We start from the raw sequence: 12,219 nt of genomic DNA on the forward strand, positions 1-12,219 counted from the left end.
AATTATTTGATTATAGTGATACATATTGGGTTCTAAAATGTCTGGTAGCCGCTTTAAAAAGATGAAAACATGTAAATGACAATCTGCTGCTTGGTGAAATGTCACTATGAAGAGGCGGGGCTTATCAGTTCTGCTGATTTGAACAGGAAGTCAATAAAACTGTTTCTGTTATCAAGCAGTTTTTTGGTCATTATTATCCTTTACAATGAACACAATGTAAACAGATGATCTACTTATGTTATAGTTCTACACTGAGTACCTGGAAAAAAGCATAATACATCTCCTTTAAGAAGGAAATTGAGAACTTCAATATCCATCCATACATTTTATATTGTATCTGGGGGTCATAGGGGTACAACTCAAAGCAGAGAAGACTTTCCTCACCCCAGACACTTCCTCCAGCTCCTCCACTGGAATCTCAAGGCATGCTCAGGCCACGTAGACCCTCCAACGCATCGTGAGCCCCCCAAAGGCCTTCTCCAGGCGGGATGAGCCTGGAACATCTCTCCAGTGAGGGGTCCAGTCCAGAACAGTTTGGTCCAGTGACAGACTTCTCATCTGCTTTTCTCCCATTTTTACCGCCAGCTAATGAGGAAAAGCAAAACCAGTGTTAATGAGCAAGTTTGATTTAGAATAATAAGAATAATAATAGTAACAAACCTATTTTTTAATTTTTCAACACATAGGTAATATTGGGCCAGCCTCCTACCATAACCTCCCTTTTTTCCCCCACTTTTCTATAATCTACTAAATATTGATGAACACCCCGGTTGTGCTTGCCTATCCATAAAAGTCACTGCACGCTACTGATACAATGTTATATACAACACTTATTTTCATGCATATACATTACTAATGGTTATTAAAAGAGGGATATTATGCTAAATCATATTTTTAGCTTTCTACCATATCACAACATTATTCTCTCCTGGGCCCAATGAGAAAACTATTCAAATCCTCTTCTGTACAACATTTTTAATATGTTGTTTTGGTGAATATAGCATTTTCAAACCAAGAAAAGCAAACATGGAGGTTCTATGTGTTAACAATGAGTATGTGTAATACCCATCTTTAAGGATTAACACCATTTAAAATAATGTCTACATCAGAGAGTTATTCATAATTTTGTTTGTCAGTTGTTGTTCATCATTAATATATGTTTCAGATGCTTTATAGGTGAGCCTTATAATCAAGTGTCTATTTTAATGAAGTCACTTTGGATTGTACTCTAGTAATGCATAACATCAGTCTTATTTGACGTAAGTGCTCACAGCAGAGTCTCCAGCCGACAGAGAGGACTCTGACAGAGTTCCAGAAGCTTCTGGACATCTCTCTCCTTCAGATTGTTCCCCCACAGGACAAGTTCTTTGAGATATGAAGGGTTGGACTTTAGAGCCATGGCCAGGAATGTACAGCCGGACTTTGTTAAACTGCAGTTATTCAGCCTGAAAAAAATAAAAACAGATGCTGGTTACTCCTCATTTCAATCACCAGAACCCTTGGATTTACGTCTTGTTTTTACCCAATGAACACACAGACCTGGTCTGACCGTTCTACCGGGGATATTGTTTTATGTCGTGAGCAGGATTTGAACCACAGACAAAACCACAGACATTCGGACACTCCAGAGCACTCCACCAACTGAGCTACTGCCGCCCTGGTGGCAGAAACTAAATATAGGAACGGGGAAATGCAAAGGATTTAGTTTGACTGTGCTGTGCTCCCCTTGTCTCCCAAAGCGGCTGGACCATCCGGACGACCAGTGTGGGACAGGGCGATCAGAGAAAGAAACAAAGAGTATGATACTGACTAGAACGGGCCGCTGTACTAGACCTGCTCTGGCAGGATTATTTTAGCTGCCCCGGCATTGCCTTGGGTATTTTTCTAGGACATTTGACTGCTCTTCTTTCCACTCTTTGTACAGGACGGACCAACATAAACCAACTGGACTCCTACAACCTCAACCATTTTTTATGAGACAGTATTAGTATTTTTGTTTGATTATACTGCTCTCCTTTTTAGATTTGTAAAGTATTTTAATATTTAAAAGTCTGTAATCTCTTTAGTAACTGAAAACTAGGTGGTGTTGCTTTTATTTTAGTTTTTAACCCTACACAGCCACACTACAATCGTCATAATAATATGGCAAAATATATTCTATCCCAAATGTTTTACAAAGATGAAAAGGTACAACTTCAATTTGTGGGCCTTGCTATAGAAATGAATAGTGATATTGACATTCGATATTAGAACATTAGAGGTTGTTTTTTTAATAACCTTGTTTCTTTTTCCTCTTAATTTATCTGTGTGTTGCATTGGTCAACAGTGGAACATTTCAACTGTAACAAACAAGAAACTCACTCGAGTGTCTCCAGTCTACAGCGCTCACTCTGCAGAAGCTCACACAGCTGCTCCACCACGGACTCCTTCAGCTCATTGAACCCCAGGTCCAGTTTTTTCAAGTGTAAAAGGTTCAGGGCTGACAACAAAGTCAAACAACTGGATTCTGACAAACTGCACCTGCACACGCTGTATAAAGACACATTCAAACAAAATGATATTATTGAAACATATTGAAAAGCGCACGGATGATCAGAAGTTGCCTTGTGAAAAGCCTAAGCCAAGTTGATATTGATTTAAATGACATCATGTGGGCTGGAAGTCACTCAGTTACCTTGGCAACACACCTCACACACTTCAGGAATGTTGACATCTTAAAAGGTATCATTACTTCATAACATCCAAACCTCACACGTGAATAATTGGGAAAACATAGCAAACATCCGTCCAAAACTAAACTTAAAATGAACATTGCATGCATTATTTGGGTTCAAACAGGCTAATAACACTCACTTTGAAGAATGGAAACACGCACCACGACAATCTACAGTCATACGGGTCATGCCCAGTGTAGTAACAGACAGTGAGCTCACATGAGAGTCTCCAGCTGACAGTTTGGGCTCTGCAGAAAAGCACTCAGGTGATCCACACTGGAGTCGTTCAGCTCATTGCCTCCCAGAGCCAGTTCTCTCAGATGTGACGGGTTTGACATCAGAGACGAGGCCACAGAAGAACAACCGAGTTCAGACAGTGAGCAATGGTGTAATCTGGAAGAAGAAATAGATGCAAATAAAGTGTAGTAGTATTCAGTCCAATGAGGTGTTTACCAGGCCACGAAAACATGATGCCACAGAAGTACAGTATGTTCCAACTGGATTTTCTTCTTCACCTTCAGAGATCGCTCAAGATCAGTAATTCTCATAAGGTGATATGGTCCTATATATATGCAAATTAAACTGTTATTTGACTGAAAATAATAACATTGTGGATTTTCAAACTGATTTTCCAACACAAAAGCAGAAGGAAAGCTATTAATTTCACTTGTTGTGTGTGTGTGAGATGGGGATCTCTACATTATACATCACTTACAAAACTTCTTAAAATGTAATGGTATATCCAATTGCCAATCTTCAATTTTGAAAATACCGGCATCAAACATTGGTGTTTGTTACTGTCCTGTCTGTGTTACAGGTGCAGTCCTAAACTCTGTTCTGGTGCTTACCTTAGAGCCTTGAGTTGACAGTTTGGACTCTGCAGTCCATTACATAAGATCTTCATTTCAGAATTCACCTCAGAGTTTAAACTCAAGTCCAGGAACTCCAGGTGAGAAGAACTGGACTTCAGAGCTGATGCCACAACTTCAAGGTGAATCTTAGAGAGGTTGCAGTCAGAAAGTCTGCGAATTTAACAAAGAATAAATACATTATTGTAAAGACAGTGATAATGGTCATTATTAATGACAGATGAACAGCATTAAATGCTGATGCTTACAGAGCCTTTCTGCAGGTCCTCACAGCAGGGAGCAATCGCAGGCGTCCTTCAGGTGAGGTATTGTACTTCTTTAGATCCAGCTCCTCCATGACCTCCTCTGACATCTGCAGCATGTAGGCCAGAGCTGAACACTGGACCTCAGACAGCTTTCCTAATCTGTCCCCAGTCTTCAGGAGGTCCTGGATGTGCTTATGGACTGAGCGCTCATGTAACTCCGTCAGACAATGAAAAATGTTGATGCTTCTATCTGGGGAGATGTCCCCGGCATTCATTTCTTTCAGGTTGTTGAGGACTGTTTGTCTCATCTTTGGACCAGTCTGTGTTGGACCCAGCAGAACTCTCAGGAGGCTCTGGTTGGACTCCAGAGAAAGGCCATGGAGGAAACGCACAAACAGATCCAGGTGGCCATTTGGACTTTCAAAAGCTTTTTGCATGGCCTTTTTAAGAAATACATCAAGTGTAGAGTGATGTTTCCAGGATTTAAGAAACTTCTCTTTCTTATTGTTAAAACAGTGGTGCATGTAAACTGCAGCTAGAAACTCCTGGACACTTAGATGGACAAAACAGTAGATTGGCTGTGGATAACAGAAAGTTATGCGGTCTTGTTTGAAGATCCCTGTACAAAGTCCTGAGTAGACTGAGGCTTCAGTCAGATCCAGACCTACCTTCTCCAGGTCTTCTTGGTAGAACATTAGGTTCCCTTTCTGCAGCTGATTGAAAGCAAGCCTCCCTAGCTTTAGAATGACCTCAACATCAGTCGGAGTCATCTGTGGAGCAGTCTCCTGCCTGTACTTCCTCTTCCTGTGAGTCTGTACCAGCAGGAAGTGAGCGTACATGTCAGTGAGGGTCTGTGGCAGAGCATCTCTCTGCTCTGACCTCAGCATGTGCTCCAGGACTGTGGCTGTGATCCAGCAAAACACTGGTATCTGGCACATGATGTTCAGGCTCCGGCTCGTCTTGATGTGGGAGAGGACTCTGGCACACAGCTCCTCATCTGTGAACCTCTTCCTAAAATAATTCTTCTTCTGTCTGCCTGTGAGGAAGCCTCTTACTTCAGTAAATCGATCCACAAATTGCGCAGGGATCTGATTGGCTGCTGCTGGTCTAGATGTGATCCATATAAGAGCAGACGGAAGCAGTGTTCCTTTAATGAGGTTAGCCAGCACCACCTTGACTTTTGCTCTCTGCGTTACCTTGGTAATGACTTTACATGTGGAGAAAGGAAGAGTTTGTCTGCTCTCATCAAGGCCATCAAAGATGAACAACAGTTTCCTCTGGGCCAGTGTTTCAGCTGTGAGTTCTTGTAGTGAGGGATGGAACTCTTGTATGAGTGTCAGCAGGCTGTAGCATCTCTTCCTCACCAGGTTTAGTTCTCTGAATGACAGAGGCACCACCAGATCCACATCTTGGTTCTCTAAGCCCTGCGTCCAATCGAGAGTGAACTTCAGGACAGAGAAGGTTTTTCCTACTCCAGCCACCCCACAGGTCAGCACCACCCGGGTGGGTTTGGGGTCTGATGGTAAAGGCTTAAAGATGTCGTGGATCCTGATTGCAGCAGAAGGGGCCGTGTTTTTGGATAGTGTCTCCAGTCGCTTCTCTTCATGTTGTGATCTGAGCTCTTCACTGTGCCCTTCTGTGATGAACAGCTCAGTGTAGATCTTATTCAGAAAAGTTCTACTTCCTGTTTCAGTTCCCTCAGTTACGCTCTCACATCTCAGCTTCAGACTCCTCTTATAGTCACCTGCAACAAGAAAAGGATTACATCACTGACAGGAAGAGCTGGAAAAGCTGCATGTGTAGTGGGTTCAGGGTGCTTGTTTTTTTAGTACAGGTTGTCAAGCAGCTTCTCACGCTAGCAGCACCATGTTGAAGGGTATGTTTCTTTCTACGCCTCTACTACTACTATGCATACAGGACATTCTGTATTGTTTGTGTAATGTGCATCATCCTTATATATATGACAGAGAAAGCGTTAGACAGACAGAAACAGAGAGAATATGAATAGATTTACTTTGTAGTAATGAACCAGATTGGTCCAAGTTTGCATGGAAACACTTTATACAGTAGAGTCCTCTGGTGCTTGTGACTGGATCACTCAGCGCTCTCCCACACACACAGCAGTAACATGGGCCTGGAAGCAGACTGTCTCTGTGGACATCAACAACAGTCAGGAGAAATCAGGAGAACAGACTGGATCAGAAGTGTAATGGACACGCTATCCCTCGGAATGTGGCCGTTTGTGGAAGATCAAGGTATTTTTTGTTTCACTGTACATTTACTTTCTAATGTGTTGTTTTCAAATCTGAAATTTCTCTTGCATAGCTCTACATTTAGAAAAATCCTTAGAGCGAGAGATGCGTCAGTAATGAATACAATGAATAATAATATAATAATATAATAATATAATAACATAATAATATAATAACATAATAATATAATATTATAATAATATAATAATATAAAATAAAGCATGCATAGGAGTTACTAAAATAAAATAGATTCAGACAAAATATTTTGACTGTGTTTATACACAAAATGTACAGTGTGGTCAAATGGATAAGAAAAAAGGAGGGAAAGAAAATGTCGTCGTGGCGACTCTGTCGAGAGGTTCTGTCTGAATAGAAGGCAGCCTCCTGCTCCAGAGGAGTGACACCAATAGTTCTGTCTGACCAACTACAGTCTCTAAATATACTGTAACATTTCATAAATGGATCACTTACAGTGGATCTTGAGCTGGTTCAGGGACAGAGCTGAATTCTGGAGGAAGATACATGGAATTGTCACTCTTCCAAGACACATGGCTGCACTCAGCAGACTCTGCTCTTTGTCTGACACTCTCAGCGCTGAAAGAACAGTAATGATGTAGTATGATTTCAGGTTAAGCAATGTTTTTATTTTATTTCCATGGCTAAATCTGCCATGGCTTCATCTGGGGGAGAGTTTAGTCCCTGCTGCTGTTACTTACTGTTTGTGAGAGGCTCCTGGGTTGGGGCAGCCGAGGGAAACTGCTTTTACACAGTTTTCAGACTTATTCTCCTCTTTTACACAGATACTCTGCATATTGTGTCTGAGTACAAGAGAGTAGGTCAGATAACACCACCAGCAGCAAGAAGCAATAGCACAGTCCGATTGAGAAACTTGAATTCAGTGTCACATAAAAATTGTTTCCTTTGCACTACAAGAAACACCTCAAGCTACTCCAACGACCAGTGCAAGCCACAACAATGCCGATCATACTTTTATACTTTTCTGGGGGAGGGTCCACCATTTGCTTGTCTCCATGGAAGTGTCATTTCTTTGCCTGAAATGTTTCAAAAGATAGTTTCAAACGTATCTCGTATTTTTCATGTACGGGTGTTTTTATTGCCTGCATTCTTACTGTGATCGTGTTTGGCTCATGACGTAACTCGAAGCATTAAACAGAAGTAAGGTAAGTCTGTTTAAGTCTAGGGCTCATTTCTTGACTATTTGTTGCTATAGTGATTTACAGATTTACCTCATGCCAAACATGTGAGTATTAGAAGAGTTGGGTTCACACTAAATTCTGTCAGAATATGGTTAAATTTGTAAAAATGCAGATGCAAATGGTTAATATATATATATATATATATATATATATATATATATATATATATATATATATATATATATATATATATATATATATATATATATATATATTACTGGACATATTTAGATGAAAAGAAAAAGTACTACATTTGGGGATGTCCAGTTTGGTTAGCTCTTGCAAAACTGTGAATCGTCCATAGATTTATATTCATACAACTGAAATAATGAAACCGGGAAACACCATGAATGCAACTTATTCTCATGGACCGTAGTATGAAAATGTTGGATTTGGTACTTTATCTTAGAAGATAAGTTCAAAACTTTAACAAGCTTCAAGCAACAGATTGTTAGAGAAAACTAACATGACAAAATATACTGTATATAGCTCAAATGTATACTTTCATTATAAAAAAGATGATTAAAAACAGTTAGGACAAATGAAACGTCTCACATACCTTTTTGGGTGTGCTGAAAATGACTGCTGTTGTATTACACTTTCAGTTTTAGGTGAGATGCCCCGCCTCCTTCAGTACAGGAAATCATGTGATGCTGTCATCACAGGATGTAAGAGGAGAGTGACAGGGCAGTTTCAGCTTCTACTCATTCAGTTATTTTACTGATTATTCACTTTATTTCATGGGATAAATAAATCTAGTCAAGCTTTTTTAATCTTTTGCTACAATCAAAGATAGTACGTACACACAAAATTGCTGAATATTTACATAAAGAGTTGTGACAACAGAATGCACACTTAAAAAAATGAAAATGGTATAAGTTCTGTGGCAGCTCAAATCCCTTCACAGTAAGTAAGTTGTGTGTTAAAGCTGTTAAGCAAAGTTGTTTTCTTTGTTTTCTGCATTGAAAAGCTCACAAAAACACATGTCCTTGAGGCTTCCTTTGGCTGTAATATTCCACAGTTTAAATTCCCTTGGACTGTTTGTGTGTGACCAAGAAAAAGAGTCATTCTAGAGGCCATTCTAGAAACCCTGATTTATCTGTCACATTTCAAACAAGCTGTTTGTTCCGACTGTTTCCACAGACTTGGCCTCTGCTGGACGTCACATAAACATGGAAATGTCACAACATAAGCTGATCATCATTTTACATTTCGTTCACTGGAAACTGCAATATTGTTCTAAAACAGAGATTACCTGTAACTTGACCTGGTTGCGTCATCTGCTCGTCAACATGGAGATGAAAAAGTGTTTATAAAAAATGTTCCCCTTGTATTTTAATTATAAAACATAGAACAAAAGAAATACTAAAAAAAGAACAGAACATGACCAGAAAGAGCAGGAAACAAAACTGTAAAAAAAAAAAAAAAAGGGTTAGGGTTAAAAAAAAAAGTCATTTAAAAAAAGCCAGTAAAACACAGAAAATAATTAAGGCTGTCTGTTTTTGTTCTTTGTAAATAAAACATATTAGTAAGGCATATTACCGTATGTCCAAACTAAATGTCGCATTTGGTCCAAACAACCAGATCCAAACCAGGACAAACCCATAATTAAACCAGGACCAAACAGTTCTAAATCCAATGGACCTGGGATTTACAAACCATAAATAAACCAGAACTAATATCAACCTAGAATTAAACCAGATCTAAAACAGTAAGCAAAGAAAGAAAGAAAATATATCAGTTCAAATTTGGAAAATTGGGCCAGATCAGGCTGTTTAGAGGGCCGGGTTTAGCCCATGGGCCGTAAATTGAATAGGCCTTGATTTTCCAGTTAAAAAATGTATGAAGAAATCTGGTAACCCAATTTGATTTTCTTCCACTGGTCATTTGAGGTGAGATTCGTTTTTTTTTTAACTGCAAAAACGTTCCGGTGTTGCAGTGTCAGACCTGCACTCAGCACTCGCTCCATCACACAGTAGTTGTACAGTATATGCTTACATACACAGAGATGATAGGGATCGATACTGGCTGCTGACCGGGCCTGTAGCTCCAGCCAAACTCTGCCGGGACGGCCTCCTTCTGCTCCTGGGTGGAACCTCCAGGACCACGGCGGGACATTAGTCATCTCCAGGACAGGGGACAGGGGGTGAGACAGTAAGTCAAACGCCCGCCCTGCTCTATATCAACCCCACATACATTCTGACACGAGCACTTGGCCAGGTTAGGCCCAAATGAAAATGTCAGCAGTGAGATACAGCGCAGAAACACAGAGGTCAGGCGAGGCACGCGGAGGTGTGGCAGGAAGAAGACATGGACTCTTGTGGTGACAAATATACCTCTAAAGCCCCACAGTGTTTTTACTTATACTTAATGTCCTACAATGGATCAAATGGGTCGGAGACTTTTTGTCCAAAGAGTGACTATTCTGTGTGTTAAATACAGGTGCTGTACAAATGCTTTTCAAGTTCATGTGAATGTTTTAAATTATTGAAATATCCCAATGATATGGCCCTGGTCGTCTTACTGCAGGAAAATGACACAATGAGAGAGAGTTTAAGTATCTGTCAGTGTTGCAAAAATGGTGTTTGGATATCAATGTTTCCTTGTTTTGCAAAATGATAGGTCTTTGTCGCCAATATTATGAATCAAAATGTTGAGATGGTCATGTCGTGAACATGAGCTCAAAGATCTTAAGATGGCCTATGAAGAACTCTTAAGGAAAAAGGCTTCATTCAGGACTCTTCTCATCTTTTGCACAGCCACTTTGAACTTTAGCCTTCTGGAAAGAGCTGTATTTTACATGTTATAATTTAAAATGATAAAATAGAGCATCTGTTTATACACTTTATACATCTAACATCCAGGCCCACATACAGAAGAAACCGTTCAGATTAGATGTAGACCTCTGAATAAATGTGGTTATTTTACTTTTACGCTGAAGGAAGTGTCTCCCTCTTCTGGTGAATTGGGGAAACGACATTTAAAGTGCTTCTATTATTAATTATTTTTATAGATATTTTAGAGAATATCATCGCCAGGCTTTTTTGACCAACATATATCATGTATCAACTTATATCAAATTGTTTAACTTGTAAAATAAAATCTTTATGCGGACAGACATGAGTTTTCAAACTGAAGATTGATGTGAAATTATGAAGTATGAGGTCCAATCAGGGCTCTCTTTAGGACAACAGGAGACCAGGCACAGCCACACACTTATTGTGAAGCACTGCTACTCCTAAGATGAGTTTTAAAAGTAGAATTTATATATAAATCATTTTGATTTAAGAGAAATTACAAAAAAAGACAATCAAAATCAAAATTATTCCACCAGAGGGCGACAAAATACACCATGGTAATTCCGGAATTTCTTTAACAGCAGACGGCGCTGTCGACTGCTTCATCCATATTTTAACAGAAAGTAACCATAACTATTATTTATATCTCAACATAAGACTTAAAAATATTACGTAATACATGCAAATGAACACATTTTGAGTGCGGTACCAATGGATCATTTCCCTCAACAATGAGCATTCTGGAAGTTTTTTTGTTTCGTTTTTACCAGAAAAAAACGACATTATTGCTCCATAAAGGTTTTTGTTCCTCTGGTTCATTACAGGTTACATCTACAGATAATAGATGTAACTTATAAACATTACAAAAGGTCATGTGAGGTAAAGCAGGGCATTTTATTGCAAGTATTAGTCAAAGATACACTTCAAACTGAAGCAAAGCAACACTAAAAGGCCAACAACAGTCAGATACAAAAAGAAACGTGTAGTGAAAAGTGAAAGGAATCAAACCGCCGGTGTTACAGAGCCTTCGTAACATAATGGTGATGCGTTCAGTTGCATCTGGTCAAATAAGACTAAAAATACAAGTGATGCTACAGTGTGGAAAATCTGTCAAAGGTATTAGGTCCTTGGCCACAATCAAATATTTGCCTCGAAAACCACTGTAGACTAGAAAACATGGCGGCACGGGACTAATCTCTTATTTGCAATATTTGAAGATGGAATGCCAAAAAAACAAACACAAATTATTGTCAGAATGCAAATTACAAATGAATTGGATTGAAAATGTACTTTGCTGTATCAGATTGACGACAATTAAAGCCCAAAATACAGCATTTGTTCTCACATTGATTCATGACACAGGCACAGTTTTCCAGCTTTTGGGTAAAAATAATATTACAGATAAACAACATATTTAGTAGAGGAATCTAGGTCAGCCCGATCGGGGAAAAAAGGGGAAAATGCAGAGAAAATTATGGCAAGAATACATGAAACACACAAGTACCAAGTCAAATTATTATTGTTTTAGTTTACAGAAGTTGTTGTCAAAATTTTCAACGTGTACAATTTTGAGTCACGTTACATCAGCAGCAATGTTAGTGGTTTGTTTGAGTGAAAGTGAGTTGAGTAAATCCAGTGGACAATGTGGACAGATCAAGTACGAAGGTTTTCTTGTCAGGCATTTGCAGGGTCACATCTGAAAAGCACTTAAGGTTGAGGCATGTTTTACTTTCAATAGGAATGAGACAACAGACACTTCCTAAAACGTTCTGGTACAAAAAAGGATCAAATTATAGGAAAAATATCTACGATTAATAAGCAATACATACACTTTTGGGGACATTGAAAATAGCCTTCCACTTTCAACAGCTTCGGTACAGAGTTCAGGAATTGACATATTGCTAATTGACTATTAGCACTATTAGCCATTAGCAAAGGAGATATAGTATGTTTACATGCAGATACAATGATTCATTTGTGTTTTACTTTTCAGATTATTTTAATTCCAAATGGAAAATTTTAAAATTTTGAAGGAAATAAGTTGATTAGACAGGAAATATTTAAGCTTGCCAAAGAATGTTAGCTAGCTATCACAGTTAAAATGACTAAAATCACATTTGACTT

General features: G+C 39.0%; 1 pseudogene; it reads right to left on the bottom strand.

The window, feature by feature from the left end:
• Positions 1-224: 224 nt before the first annotated feature.
• Positions 225-6,894, bottom strand: LOC140374659 (protein NLRC3-like; annotated as a pseudogene).
• Between the last annotated feature and the right edge of the window lie 5,325 nt (positions 6,895-12,219).

The sequence above is a fragment of the Eucyclogobius newberryi genome, unplaced genomic scaffold (genome assembly GCF_026437365.1).
Source record: "Eucyclogobius newberryi isolate DKJ021-1_F unplaced genomic scaffold, fEucNew1.0.hap1 SCAF_3, whole genome shotgun sequence".
NCBI classification, from domain to species: domain Eukaryota; kingdom Metazoa; phylum Chordata; class Actinopteri; order Gobiiformes; family Gobiidae; genus Eucyclogobius; species Eucyclogobius newberryi.